Below are 16,085 nucleotides of genomic sequence, written 5' to 3' on the forward strand. Positions count from 1 at the left end.
TGAACACATCATCAGAGAAATGATGTCACTGCAAGAGGGAGGGGAAGTTATTTTGATTAAAGATTACAAGGGCACATTAATTATATAAAACAACAATGAATTGTCATTTTTGATTTCATGGTGACTTAAAAGAATGCTCTATTATGTCTGTAGTATGAATGAAATCCAGACTACATTCGTCATGTTGTCATTATCATACTAACATCAGGTGTGTTGCTTTACTGCCATTTACAACTCCTCTCCCTTGGCCTCATGGGATAGTAAATTGTCCACCAGATGCATGCTTCAGAATACTGGCGGAAGTAGTAGTTAATTTGGGTACTTTTCACCTACTAATTTATGAATACTATCTATTTCTGTACTACTTTTTCCTACTATGGGGCCGTAACCATGTGTTGAACATTTTATGAACATTATTGTTATAGTTCTCAACAAACGGTTGGTTGAGTGAATCATTAAAAGACTCACTCATAAAGACAGTTACTTGTCGCCATCTGTAACTTGTAGAAAAAACGAGGACCAGAACTTTATTCTATTCTATTCTATTCTATTCTATTGTGATGCAGCAAATACCAGTGACCAATTTTTTCACAGGTTTCATCAGAATTTATTTATGTAGGTGGTAGGCTACCATGGAACAATAATGGTATCTGATAATACCATATTATCTAATTATTACCATATTCAGTACCATGGTAATTGTTTGATCCTCCAATGCACTTCAAAAATAGCAACAAAATGGTAGTAGCCTACCATAGTGCTTTTTGATTTATTTTTTATAAAATTAGCTACAAATCCTTATAATCAGGCTATATGAAACCATACTTATACTGGAGTAACGTTACAATATTATTCTCTCTTAACCTCAAGGCTTTAACTTTGAAAAATGAATATCGCAGAGGAACCGTGTGACACATAAGCAGCAGGGTAACAGGGCGCATTCAGGGTAAATGTGTGATGAAATAGTAATCGATGAAACAATCCGGACATTTATGATTTCGCTCTAAAATCACACCCTCGATATTAGTATATTACTGACTGACGGCAACACAAAAAGCGAACCTTTTCAAATTTCGGACGTTGCATGTGACGTCGCGCCGAGCGTGCGCTGAGGTCATTTCCTGTTTGTGCTCCCGTTGAGTCGCTAGACGGAGGCCTAATCGCGATACCACCACCACCACTACCAACGCCGTAACATCACACACAGACCTACAAAGGACGGGCACGACGAGGTTTTAAAAGCCTTAAACGCGTCAGATAAGCGCTGTGGGATGAGTTTGGGCGACCGGGCTCGAGCTTTGGGCCACTGAGGGGCGGTTTGTGAGGATAATCGGGCGGTTGGGTGTTGTTATTTTTGGGGCAGCTGAGTGGTCATTGGCAGAGCTCAATACACAGCAGCTCGCGAGAGGAATAAATACACACTTCACGTCTTGAAATACCCTCGTTTCGCTCCACTTACATGGGCTTGTGAGGATTTTTACAGTTCGGTTGACCAACACAACGCAGGAGAATAAAAGTGGAGGTAAGGGACTAAAGCGTGCATCGATGATTGATGGCTAGCGTGATGTTTAGCCTAGCCCGAGTCTCTATATTTAAATTGCACTTAAATGTTATGTTCCGTTGACCATTGGGATCCATTACCAGACATAATCTCTTTACGAATATGTGTTTCTTATGCTTACTGGGTAGATAAACATCATCTCCCGTCATAACACACGTTTGTTCTCCGTTTCCCTTTACACATCAGTTTAATAAATAAAAGAACGCTTATAGAACCATTTAAACCCATTTGGCGCGTATGCTTATCTCTCTCTCTCTCTCTCGCGGCGTCTTTGCATGTTATCTTCTTGTAAGTGCATTAATGTGTCTTGACGAAAATCTCATTATATTAACGTTAGGTAACGTTAAATAAAAAAGAATAGCTAAATTAGTGTAAACTAAGAGTATATTATAGATCAGGCCCTTTACACGTTGTACAGATGGATGTGAATCTATAGGGCGAACTCACTGTACATGCTAGATTATCGATCAGATTTATGCCACTTTGCCTTTGGTTTTATTAATAGAGCTGCCATGCTGTTCCACGTGGAGTTCAGTTCAATTCTGTTTGCGTGTGTACAACATTTAAACTTTAAATTTAAAGTGGTCAGATGTTTGACACATATGAAATAATGCATCTACCAGTTTAGTGCGCGAGTGTAAATGAGGCCTGGAGGTTATTGGGGTTGAGAGGGGTCAGTTTTAGGACTGGTCAGTTTTAGGACTTCTCAGTCTGGAATTATTCCACTCGTCACAGAAAATGTGTAATCATTAGTTTGTTGAAATGGTCACAGCTCTTGTTTGTCTTTCTCTTGTGGACTTCAAAGTGCGTATGCGCGAGAGAGTTGTTGAAAAAGAGGAACAGTCAGACCACTGACCAACTGATATACACGCACACTAGATGCACGGCACGTATATGCCAGCGATAGAGACAGTCAGTGTGTTTTTAATGCCAGTGCATGTGTTAAGCAGTTGTGTAATGGACTAGCAGGGGCGTCACAAGGTGGGGATTTTATTTTGCAGGGATAATCCAGTGTTGTGCCCATGGTGATAGGACAGCATGCCAGATCTGTGCCAGAGGCACTGCTATGCCAGGAAACTCCTCTGGCACAGACTGGTCTTACTCGCCTCACAACAACATATGATAGAAAAAGCAGAAAAACAGCTTTCAGTTACTTCTGTTTATATTGGGTTAGAGGTCTGAACAAACACCTTACACTAAACGTTAAACCGTAGCATACATTTTGTCCTTCTCCGCGTGCGCTACAGACATGAATGATCCCTCTAAATATGTGTCTTGCTGAGGACTGGAGAGTTGTTTTCTCTGTGATCAGCTGTAGATAAACTTAAAGAAAATCCCACAGACTTGCATTATAGGAGCCATATCAAGACACCAAAAATTAAAGCGACTCAGAGATGGGCTTTTTGGACTTTTGACCACATTGCAAAAAATATATATATATATTTTCTGGTAAAACTGGTAAACATTTTTATATATATATATATAGAGAGAGAGAGAGAGAGAGTTTTGCTTATCAAATTTAATAAAATATTAGACTTTATTTTATATATATATATATATATATATATATATATATATATAATTTTTTTTTGTTGCATATTATAATATATCTAGAGTTAATTTGTTCATTAATACCATTCAAGATTGATTCTTTGTCAATACCTCTTTTTATCTTACACATTTTTACTTTATTTTTACTTTATTTTTTAGAGTTGTTTTGTCTGAGTGACACACACAAAAGTAAAGACTCATAACTCCAAAACTAAAGCAGGGAGTTTTTATTTTATTTTTTATTTTTAGAAAATATAATTGACATTACATTTGGACATTCTCATGCTGAGAAACTGCTGATAAAAGACAAAAAATATATAGGCTACAATTTTTATTATAATTTTACATATTTTTCTTATTCGACATGCAATAACTCAGGGAGGAATCTGTGAGGTTTTGACACATTGTAGTACACAGTAAAAAAAAAGTCATTCATAAATTATGATTTTTCCCACCCCTATTTATCAGCAAATAATTCAGCACTACTTAGGAGGTAATGGAATTGGCTACATGCATTGTAAAGTTCAGACTTTAAGCTTTCAAATGAAATGACACCTATTTTGTGTTCATCAAGGCAGTTTTTTTGAAAAATATGATTATTATTTTTTCGTTGCTAGGTGGCACCCGGAGGCGGTACACTCCGGTTTAGAGGGATTACTCAGCACTCGTTAAGAGTGGATAAAAATGGTTAGATGCATCAAAAAGCTGAGTTTCTTCTAAGCTTTAAAATTATACCCTTTTTTGTGTTATTCCATGTTGGAAAACAAGCATGGACGGTTCTGGGAACATTGGATAACACATTGCATCCCGGAAAGATGAGAGACATGTTTTTAGCCAAGTATGTTTACATCACTTTTTAATTGTGAGAATCTGCTGTAAATAATGATGTGCCATTCTACGTGTGGCACATACATGTTTCATGAAGTTATGAGCGAAAACGCCACGTGAAATCTAAATATTTGTTTTTAGTTAGTGCTGTAAACGGCAAAAAAAGCGTGTCATTTTACGCAATTTGTGCAGACTCATTAGACTGTGAAAACAACGCAACAGGAGCATGTTGGAGGCTTGATCTGAATGTGTAACGTCTCTGATTTTGTATGCAAAAAGAATAATTGTTCTACCCATTTGGTTTCAGTTTCTGTTGACTCTTAAACAGAGACATGCAAACACGGTTAAGTAGATTGATCTAATACCTTGGTGCATGTTTGTTTTTGTTTTGTTTTTTACACAAAGGATGCACCAATATTAACATTCTGACAGATACTACAATAATTATTATAATATTATGGTCAAAAACAGATTGAAGGACAATGTTAAAAAATAATGTAATCGTTTACCCCATAATGATACCTGTATGACTTTCTTCCACGGAACATAAAAAAGAGGTCTTGTGAATCATGTTCTAATCTATGTCAATCAAATCTAACATGGGGCATCTAGTGGTTCAAGATTGAATTTTATGGCAGCAACCATTAAATTGGTATATAGTAGGACTCGTGAGTCGCTATTAATGGTTGTCCGGGACAAATTTTTTGGAGGGGCAAGTGAAAGATAATTTTATTTGCCCAACCGGACAAAATATGGAGTTACAGTAGTGTTGGGCGATATGCTCCATTTTCATATTGTCCTATCGTCAGCCTGTGAAATTGGCGATACATGATATTATCGTGAGGGGGGGTGGGGCTTAGCCTACTTATTTGATTATTAACTTGCTTATTTACTCAATTTGCTTGTTTTATCACTTAGTTTTATATATGAGAATCTTTTTCTGTTTTGCTAGCAAAGGTGGAGTGTTTATTAATAGGCTATATCAGGTTATTTCCCGGTATAGTGAGGTAAAAAAAGATCCTATTAATTTTTGTATCTGACTCCGAGTATTTCATCAGCGGGAAATTTACGAACACATTATCCTCTCATGCCTTTACAGATGCAGCATTTTAACTGTAGGCTACTTCTGCACGAGGTGAGAACACGTTTTAATAATTTCTTGGGTCAAGAAAGAGTAGGAGTTTGCGATATAGGCCTATGAACTCCTACGAGTGCTCTCTCTGTCTGAATACACTTCATATTATATGTGCACTTCAATAAGCCCAAAGAACGCGGGTTATGTGTTTTAAATGCCAGGAGAAATCAGAGTAAGGGGCAAAAATCTAGCTGAGTCGATCAGTTTATATTTAAACTTTTGACTTGACTCCGATAAAGGAAAATGGGTTAATGCGTTTACATGACCACATGCATTGTCAGTTTATTCAGTGTTCGGGTTAAGAACGTGCATGTAAACGCACTCATTCCCTGAAAGTGAAAGCAGAAACGGACTGAGCTTTCCGCATCTGTTGCTGCATTAACGCCGCATTCATTCAGAGACGATGATGGATGTATAGCAACTATCTTAAAGGGATACTTCAGGATTTAGCATTAAGCTTTGTATTAGTAGAAAACCTGTAGTATTTTCGAATTACCATGCTTTCCACCCTCATATCCCCCTGAGAGGAGAGATTTTATGTATTTTTTGTCTGGAAAAAATGCTCAGATGACGCAAAAATCGTCATTTTGCGTCATCGGAGGATTTTCTGGCCAGAGGCTAAAGACTACAGCCAGTAGAAGGAGCTGTTCCGCATGTTTTCAACCCGCCCATAGAGGGTGGGATCTCACTCACAGAATGTACACAGTGTCAGCCTGGAAGCTAAGCTAGCAGGCTCTTGTTCTGTGGAGAAAGCTGAGTAACTTAGTAGGAGAAAGCTGAGTAGTAGGAGAAAGCTGAGTTGTAGGGGTTACCATCCTCCTTTTCCTGGACTTGTCCGGCGGGCGAGATCGTTCAAAATGTCCGGGATTCGGCTTTTGCTTTCTGCGGTCGCCATTCATTGTTTACATGCATACCTTTTGTTTCAATCTAACTGAATTCATTCCGATCGGTGAATCTGAATGTAGTGTTTACATGAACGCTAAACAAGTGATCGGTTGATGTGCGTTTTACCATTGCTAAGAAAATTCCCGCTCTTCCGTGAGAGATATGAGACCGGCGCGTCTCAGTAATGACGCCACCGGCCTAGCGCTGTTCTCCCGCGGCCGTCAGCCTCGTCCTGCTCGCCACAGTAAACATAATGAATGGCGACTGTAGAACGCAAAAGCCGAATTCCCGGACATTTTGGGCGATCTCGAAATCCAGGGCAAACTCGTCACGGAGACTCACTAAGTTAGTAGCCTAACCTTCTTGTTGTTTTCAACTGCGCTCTCTAACCGGTAGGCGTGGCTTGGGAGTGGCCTCCTAGGGCAGCGAAGCAAGTGCATTCTGGGAGTTGTTGTCTTTCATCCACATAAGCCAAAAATAAATTTTCTGGCTTTTCTCAGTCTAGAAAGCTCCAAATTAAAAAATTTCTTCACATTTCTTCTACATAAATGACCTATTTTAAATACACATTCATCTTTCCAGAGGTGAAGTATCCCTTTAATTTACTGGCTTAATATATCTCTTGTGGACCTACATTAATGACAGTGAAAAAATTAGAAGAATATTTCTTGTTAAACAAGTGTTTGAAGCTGATTTTGATTTTCACAGATGTTGTGCTGTGTTCGTGAACTAAAGACTGTTATTAGGCCAGTATCATTTTAGTATTATTATTATTATTAATATTTTGTAATTGTATTGTTTTTAGTGTTATCAGTGTCATTAAATGTTTTGTTAATGTGCTATGGAAACAAAATACTGACGAACAACGATGCCGTTTTCATCTTGGATCTGTATAAGAATGATGCATCTGTTAAAACAAGCACTCTTGGCAATTTGTGAATGGATCACCTTGCAATTACATTTTGATGTGGGATGTAGTTTTTTAGTCTGTTTTAAAAACTTTTTCTTAGAGGAGTCCTCATACGCGTGTATCGGTGATGTTGCAAGTGTTCGGCTATGTGGTGATGATGTTATGAATTTAGGCAAGGCAAATTAATTGTAGTTCCTAATATTAAACGAGCCAATTATCGTCAAAGGCATCTGTCATCAGCGACATCTCTGACTATCGTCGATATACGATACTGTCATGTATCGGCACAACCCTAAGTTACAGTGAGCAACATCACACCACCAAGAGTGCTGTTTTCCTGAATACCAATTCCTGAATCATGACTGAAAATGTGAGACTGATGTCACACAACAGCTTAATAAACAGGTAGTTAATATGAAGTCACTTACATTTTAGATGCAATATTGACTGTTTTTGTTCTATTTCAGCAGCAAAAAATTGTACCGAACAAAGATCACAACAGAACTATAGCACATCTCACAGCAACACAGTCATGTTTTTATTACTGAATAATTCAGCCTTCTGAACGAAGCCTTCCCTTGAATTAGGGATGTCAATTTACACAAATTCCCATTATCGATCATTGTTTAGGCTAAATTAACGATTGATTAATCGTTAGCCTAAATACTGCAATATTCGTCTACTGCAGTGGCATATAGCCAACAGCATGACAGGGTGTGCAAATGCTGCTCAAAACACCACAGTCTTCACTAGAGCCCGACCGATAGGGATTTTTGGGGCCAATACCGATATTAGGGAGTAAAAAAGCCAGATATTATCTATGTGTGTATTATAATACAGTAGCAATATTATTTATGTGCATATTATAGAACAGTACCAGTCAAAAGTTAGGACACACTTTCCCATTCGTGTGTACAAACTTTTGACTGGTACTGTATATAGAATACAGTATACATAAACAGAATATAATATATATTAACAAATTTTAACAAATTCTCCAAACGTGGAGATCAAACACTTGTGTGACAAAGATATGTAATGGAGGCAGGGTGAATGATAGAATGAGAGTGATACATCTGAGCTGTAACCAAACTAGTTTGCATTGCATGTTCTATTCTACAGTATCTCACGAAAGTGAGTACACCCCTCACATTTCAGCAAACATTTCAGTATCTTCTCAAGGGACAATACTATAGAAATGAAACTTGGATATATTTTAGAGGAGTCAATGTGCTGCTTGTATAGCAGTATATATTTACTGTCCTCTGAAAATAACTCAACATACAGCCATTATTGTCAGAATAGCTGGCAACAAAAGTGAGTACACCCTAAGTGATAATAGCTGTACGTCGTTTAACCAATGCAAAGCCATGTCCTATTCATCATTTTCATGTTTTTGTCTGCTTGACAGGACGATACAAATTTGTGAATCTTGATTTAGAGTAGTTAAAATTTGTGCTTTGAGTACAACCACTGGATGTTCAATATGGCACTTCATGGCAAAGAACTCTCTAAGGATTTGAGAATTAGAATTGTTACTCTCCACAAAGTTGCACTATAGGATATAAGAAGATTGGTAACACCCTGAAACTGAGTTACAGTACAGGCCAGGGTCATACGGCGATTTTCCAAGACCGGTTCCTCTCGGAACAGGCCTCGCGAGGGTCAGTCGAAGAAGTTGAGTCCTCGTGCTGTGCGTCAGATGCAGAAGCTGGCTTCAGAAAACAGATGCATGAGTGCTGCCAGCATTGCTTTAGAGGTCGCAGAAGCGGAAGGTCAGCTTGTCAGTGCTCAGACCATAAGCCGCACACTGCAACAAGTCGGTTTGCATGGCCATCGTCCCAGAAGGAAGCCTCTTCTGAAGCTGGCTCACAAGAAAGCCCGCAAACTGTCCAAGAGTATGAATTACTGGATCCATGTCCTGTGGTCTGATGATACTAAGATAAACTTGTTTGGCTCAGATGGTGTCCAGCATGTGTGGCGGCACCCTGGTAAGGACTACCAAGAGAATTGTGCCTTGCCTACAGTCAAGCATTGTGATGGTAGCATCATGGTCTGGGACTGCATGGTACCGGGGAGCTGCGCTTCATTTAAGGAAACATGGATTCCAACATGTACTGCGACATTCTGAAGCAGAACATGATGCCCTCCCTTCAGAAACTGGGCCGAATGGCATAATGACCCCAAACACACTGCCAAGATGACAACTGCCTTGCTGAGGAAGCTGAAGGTGAAGGTGATGGAGTGGCCAAGAATGTCTCCAGACCTGAACCCTATTGAGCGCCATGTGTCTAACATCTAGCAGCTCCATGATGTCATTATGGAGGAGTGGAAGAGGATCCCAGCAACAACCTGTGCAGCTCTGGTGAATTACATGCCTAGGAGGATTAAGGCATTTCTAGATAACAATGGTGCTCACACAAAATATTGACACTTTGGACACAGTTTTGACATGTTCACTTAGGGTGTACTCACCAGCTATTTTGACAATAATGGCTGTATGTTGAGTTATTTTCAGAAGACAGTAAATATATACTGCTATACAAGCAGCACATTGACTACTCTAAAATCTATTCGTTTCATTTCTATAGTATTGTCCCTTAAGATTTCCTAAAAGGTTTGCTGAAATGTGAGGTGTGTACTCAATTTTGTGAGATACTTCTAAATACTGTTACATAATCTTCACTAGTGACTTTGTCTTTTTATTTAGTCACGTTATATAAAAAATAACTTGTATCAATAAATATATCAAAAGTGTCACTGGCAAAACCTTGTTATCTTTTATTATTAGTCTCTAATTCCTCTAGTCTCTAACAGTGGAGGAAGTAGGCTACTCGGATCTTTTTACTAAGTAAAAGTAATAATACCATAATGAAAACGTGTTTAATTACATATGTACAGTACTTTTACTTAAATACTATTTTAAATAGGCCTAAGTAAAATATTCAGCAAAATGTACTAAACGTGAAACTACTCATTATGCAAAATGGCCCTATATAAAGTGTTATAATTATATAAATTATTGGAATATTGCTTTGTTGTAACGTAGCGTTATATGCAGAATGGGCTCACACTGTGTACACCGGACGCGGCCGTTGTCTCTCGCGTCGCAACAGCTGTTTACCCTGGACTCTGGTATAAGCGCCCCCGTTACAAAGCAGAATGAGGCATCAGTTTACTGTCAGAGATTTGTCGCTTGCGTTGCACCACATCACGTGTAGACAACTTCACTGATTATTATGGGTTAAGCTCTCTTTTGTCGAATCGCGCCGCTCACGTCCGGTGTCTTTTTCAGGCAGTAGCAAGAGCGGAGTCTTAAAGGTAAGTTGCTAGTTACCAGTGCCGTGGTGGCTTGAGTCTGTTGAATGGTGATTTAATGCTACGTTGTCACCTAGTTAGTGAGACACTATGCTATAAAGTAAATAAACAATGTCCCCGTCTTTTATTCGCAACGTTTTCTACATTAGCTAGCTAGCCATGTTTCATACCTTGTCAGTGGAGTGGAAGCTAATGTGTGCGCATCTTACACCGTGTCTGAAGAGACCTCCTTACTGAAGTGAAAGGGTTGGCTGGTGTCACTACAGTAACCTGGGTCGCCATTAGCAAACAATGGAGCGCGCTCTGCTGGACAATGCTCAATGAACTATGTTCTGTAAAAAAAAAATTTTCATATCGGCGACATATCTGCGTCGTAAACGCCGATACCGATATATCTGCGACAGGCTCATATCGGCCGATAAATCAGTCGGGCTCTAGTCTTCACCAAATGAATGCACACAAAATGATGTGAAATCACAAGCGAATTTGAACTAAGTTACGTGTTGTTCAGAATGTGACAAGTTGTGGACGCACTCTTCCTGGAGCATGAACCTGCCTAATCGACGATCAATCAGTTTTATCGATTAAATGTATTTTCGACAATTAATTGATCATCGATTAATTGTTAACATCCCTAATTGAATTAATAGAATGTTAAACAAATGAGAAAGTTACGCCTATATAGCTGCTGTGTGCAAACTGATAAACAAAACGCATGCTTGTCAAACACACTTTTTCACAGACATTGCTGGGAAGTTTGTAGTTCGGTCGGATATGTCAATAGCAAAGAATGTAAAACGAGGCACATATTACTAACGTTAACTGATGGTAAAAAGAAAGAGAGCGCTCACTTTTTTTTCATACTCTTGATTGATGATCGTTCACTCGGCAGTGGCACATATGCGTCATTTAGGTCAAAACTAAATTTACATCGTATATGCAAGTAAAAACTTTAACTGTTGTGTGATTTTATGTATAACGAGTGGTTCCATACATTATGCTGTACACTTGCCTGAGACTCCGCCCAAACGCTGTTCTGATTGGTTGTGGGTTTTGACTCTTAGTCGGGTCGCGTCTAGTGTGGACAGACAAATTATTTGTCGCTGGAATCTTACCGCATCACATCTGGTTAGGACACGGTGTAATGATATTTGATAATAATTGTTTATTAATAAACTACTGTTGGCTGCAAAGATTAAGTTGACGTTGCTGACTCGTCATCTCCGCACTAGTGAACGCGCGCGCCTATAGCGAGAAATGCACCTTTCGTTTGGATTACATAACCATAGAGTTTTTGTTTTCGATTTGAATTGGTTCATTTAAAAGACATTTCAAGCTTTCTATATGCCTATTTCTCATGTCTGTGAGGCAAGTAGCCTTTACGCTGAGTTTTGGTTCGTTTGTGACACGCTCCAGTTCTGACTGATCTGTCTGCTCCAACTGTCTGATCTTAATTTTTTTTCTCTGCACTGTCTAGTGCTTCATCAGATTTGTCGTGTTGCCAGTCTTGGCAGCAATTATCTTGTCGCAAATATTGCATTGCGCACTGTTGGCATTGAGCCTGGTGAAATGTAGCCACACTTTTGATCTTTTCCATATTTTTTTACATCTATGGGGGTTGGGACGCTTACAGACTACAGCCTCACCTGTAAGCTATGTCTCTGGGTTAACCGGCATAAACTAGTGTTTTTCCTTGATACCTCGCCACAGCCAATCATGCTGCATGCTTATTGGCTCAATGACGTTGACGAGATTAACCCCTTAGGTATCAAAATTTGGTACAGAACAACAAGACATTTTTTAATACTCAATGGTATCGAGGCAATTCGGTTGATGCCTAAAAAGTATCAAACTCGATACTCAGCCCTACTGAAACAAATTAAATCAATGAATATGATTCAATATTTTATTGGTTTCTCTAATATATTTTAAAAATACAGGTATCGGCGAGTACCAAAAATGAAAGTATTGGTATCGGCCTAGTTCTAGATAAAGTGGTATATTGGTGCATCCCTAATATTAATAATGAATAAATTAAACACACTAAAGATCTTATCAGTAGTTTTTAATCATTGCCAAATCTGTGTTGTGAAGTTTAAAAAGAATTACCAGCAATGCCTTGGCAACCATCCACAATACCGTCAACTTCTGCATGTACAAGTGACAATTAAATTTTTTTCATGTGGATGAACAATTCTTCTCCCAAATTGTCATTTTGAGCATGGCTTTATGCAGAACAAAGCGTGTTCTTTCTGATGTTGATTCTGAAAACAGCAGGTGTCTTGTCTTGTTCGGTGTACAGAGTGGCGTGTTCACCTGTGGATCAGACTGGCTTCACTGCAGTCTAATTGGCATCTCCATAGTGATAGAATAGCACTGTCGCATTTCCCGTCAGAAATGGTTTAAAAACACTTTGTGGTAAATGAGGCTCATCCTTGTCCCATGTCGGTGTTTTTCTCTTCACACGTATTGTGATTTAAAAATCACAGCATTTGCATTATACATATTTTATCAGAGTAAAAGCCTTGCAAATAAGAACAGGGAATGCAGGTTTCATGATTATTTTGCACTTTCATCCCAAGCGTAAATTAAACACATTTGTAAATTGTAACTTTTGTAACCTTAAGTTGTAACCTTTTTGTAACTCTTGTCAGTTTAATCACATGCGAGTGAATTTAGATGAAAGGTTTTTAGAACAAATGCTGTATACATATAATTACCATCAGCATAAGCATAATATATTTATTTAAATGAATGTAATTTTATATCATCATAAATTCTCATATTTTGATTTCATTATAGCTATTGGCTACAATAAATTATTCATTCAAAGAATTGGACCTCTTGCAAAGTCTAAAAACAAATGAAAGTATCCATCTCATCTTTTTGAACTGAATTGCTCTTTCTTTTTAGGACTCAGTGACAGAGTTCAGGACCGACGTGAGGTGAATATTGCATTATTCACTGTAAGCACTTTTATAATAAAGGGTGGTGATTCGCTGTAAACCCATAGCCTTCATAAAATCATCTTCAAGATGTGCAAGACAAAAAACTGATTATCCATCAGGATCTGACCCTGATCCTTGATCAGCACTTTATCCCACATGTAAAGACACTTTTATGTGAATAATGATGACTTGGCACTTTAGATTCATTAATGCAGTTTATAATACCAATGAAAGTTTCCATAGAAAGTCTTGCACTCACCTCTTTTGATCATTCCTCTTCTCCTACCCCCAGTTAGAGTTCGATATTGGATGGTGTACAGGACGCTGTTTTATTCAGTAAGATGAATTCAGCTGTTCCTCTTCTGTTAAATATGAAATCCTTAGAGATGGAGTCTTATCTGTTACAGAGTGCTGAATGCAGCATTTGTCAAGTTTACATTACAAACATTTCTGAACAGGTGGCATTCCTGTAGCTGTAGTCAGGTGACCATTTGTGTAAAATCTTTCATTTATGTGCTAGTGTTTTTCAACTGGTGGGTCGTGATCCTGAAAGTTGGTCGCAAGACCGTTTTGAGTTGGTCGCGGAGTGTGTAGTCAAAGAAACAACAAAAAAATGTTGTTTTTACCCCCCCGTTACGAAAGAAAGTCTCTCACCCTTAGGCCCTGTTTACATCTGGTGTTAAGATGCGTTTTGGTCGATCGGATCACAAGTGGACGAGGTAGACTCGTTTACACCTGGCTTTTAAATTCATCTCTTTTGTTCACTTTCAACCACTTCTGTACTGATTTCTTTGAGGAGAGGGTCTATGTAGTGTTGTCACGATACCAAAATTATTGTTTCGATACCGATACCAAGTCAAGTATTGCGATTTCGATACTTTTTCGATACTTTTCCTGAAAAGGGAGAAACACTCTCAAATATCATTGCTGTGCTTTATTTTAAAACCGGGACAACATTCTAATCATATAACACACTAATAAATGAACATATGAACAGCAGATTTATTAAACATTTGAACAAAATATGAAATATCAAAATATAAAAAATAAATTAGAGCAATGACATTCAAGGTAAAAAAAAACTATAAATTTAGCAGCATTATCTCAGTTATCATAAGAAACATAAGAGCTTTATCTTGATTCTGAACTTTGAATAAAAATATGAACAGCGATTATATTAAACAATGTTTAATATTGGTAACATATGATAAGCCTCATTGGTGATATATTTGGCATGTGGGGAGAGAGTTGTGGAAGGCCTATACTTCATGTTAAACATAAATATATAGCAGCAAAGACAACGTCGGCAGTGTTGACGGCAAAATAGGCTACAGAATAATTCGTTCTGTATTGAGAGGTGCAATATTTGAAAATCGATAATATTTTTTTAAATTACATTTATATTGTATTTGTCAAAACTTTCAAACATCAAAATGTCATTTATTAATATGTATTCGTGTCAAAATGACATAGAAACATCTTTTCCTATTCTATTTTGCCTGGAAACGCTTCCAACACGCTTGCGTGTCGCGTGAAAAATAGGCGTCGGTTCTATTTCTAGCATGCACGCGTTTTCCGCGCGTCTCTCGAGCTGCGCCCAGACTCGTGTGTCACGCAGGCAGTTAACATGGGAGCCGAAATAAAAACGGACACGACACGCAGCCAGTGTGTCGCCGGCCTTACAAATCTGGAACGCGGTCATTCTTAGAAGTATCGATACTAATAAATTAAGGAATCGTGACGTTTTTAATTTCCGATTTACTTTTGAAGTATCGGTGCACCGTGCAACAGAGCAAGGTAGGCAACGTACTTCCATATGTCACTCCTCGCGTCATCTTTTTCTACGAGTTGTGGACCACTTGTGCTCGCACATGCAGCCATCTCGCTGTAGTGTTTTGTCACATGACACTGACAGCGGCAGGTTCTTTGCTGCGTGCGTCAGGAAAAAAACACAGATGTCCATAGGGAGGCGGGTTTTTTTTTAAGTATCGATACTGATAAATTTAGGTATCGTGACGTTTTTAATTTCCGAGTATCGCGATACTTTTGAAGTATCGGTACACCGTGCAACACTAGGTCTATGGGTAGGTAAACGTATGGGTTTTTCCAGATCTTACGATCTTATGGACAAATAAGCACGCACAATTTACATATGAACACAAAAGGATACGATGGAAAAACATAGGCCTATGGAGAACATCTACTTTCGTTTCTGCTCTGATAGCTGCAAGACCATGCCGAACAATGTGAGTGCGTGTTAGAAATCAGGAATGTTGAGAGAACATTGTGCTTGGTACGTTTTTCGTCTCAAACCGTCTTCAGCCAACAAAGTTTAAGTCCTGTCTGGCTAGCGCACTTCTCACAATGTTTAGGTCAGTAGCCGCTCTTTTGCATATTTGACCACATGAGAGTTTACACTACGAAAGCAATCCGGTCAAATGAGTTTTCGACTACCTCTGGAAGTGGATCGAAAGTGGAGAAGCTCAAAAAGTTTTTGACCGTTTACACCTGTCTTTAGCATCAACCACTTGTGATCCGATCGACCAAAACGCATCAATACCAGGTACTCAAGCACACGCTCTTTAATTGTGTGCAAATGTGAAGGTGCACGCTGTGTACTGTAAAAGAGCAAATTAAATTATGAGCATGTAGTAGCCTAAGTCATGAAATTACCAGAAAGTACCAATGAATTACCTAACTTGTATGTCGTGTGTTAGCTGGGAAGGATTTGCATGTGGGTTTGGTGTTTGTTCAATTCATCAGGATCAGTGTCCATATGTTTCAATTCTTGAAAAAGAAATTTGCTTGGCTCAGATTCATAAAAATTTGGGTCGTGGCTTAATGACCATGGGGAATATGGGTCCCATGGCCAAACCAGTTGAGAAACCATGTTGGACACAATATTAATAACAAACATAAAGTGCTTTTGTTAAGGTTTTGTAGGAAACT

The 16,085-nt window shown here is 38.5% G+C and overlaps 1 protein-coding gene across 3 annotated transcripts in view; it reads left to right on the plus strand.

Annotated features, from left to right (window-relative positions):
* Positions 1–945: 945 nt before the first annotated feature.
* The window catches only part of akt2 (v-akt murine thymoma viral oncogene homolog 2), a 33,285-nt gene continuing 18,145 nt past the window's right edge, over positions 946–16,085 (plus strand). The window contains exons 1-2 of one of the 3 annotated variants that reach the window (XM_084124987.1): positions 1,139–1,522; positions 13,102–13,154. The gene's annotated coding sequence lies outside the window, so the exon portion shown is untranslated. Of the gene's footprint in view, positions 1,523–13,101; positions 13,155–16,085 lie in introns of all 3 variants that reach the window. The other 2 variants (XM_084124986.1, XM_084124985.1) reach the window with 2 other exon arrangements.

Source organism: Abramis brama (assembly GCF_963993115.1).
Source record: "Abramis brama genome assembly, chromosome: 9".
Classification (NCBI taxonomy): Eukaryota; Metazoa; Chordata; class Actinopteri; order Cypriniformes; family Leuciscidae; genus Abramis; species Abramis brama.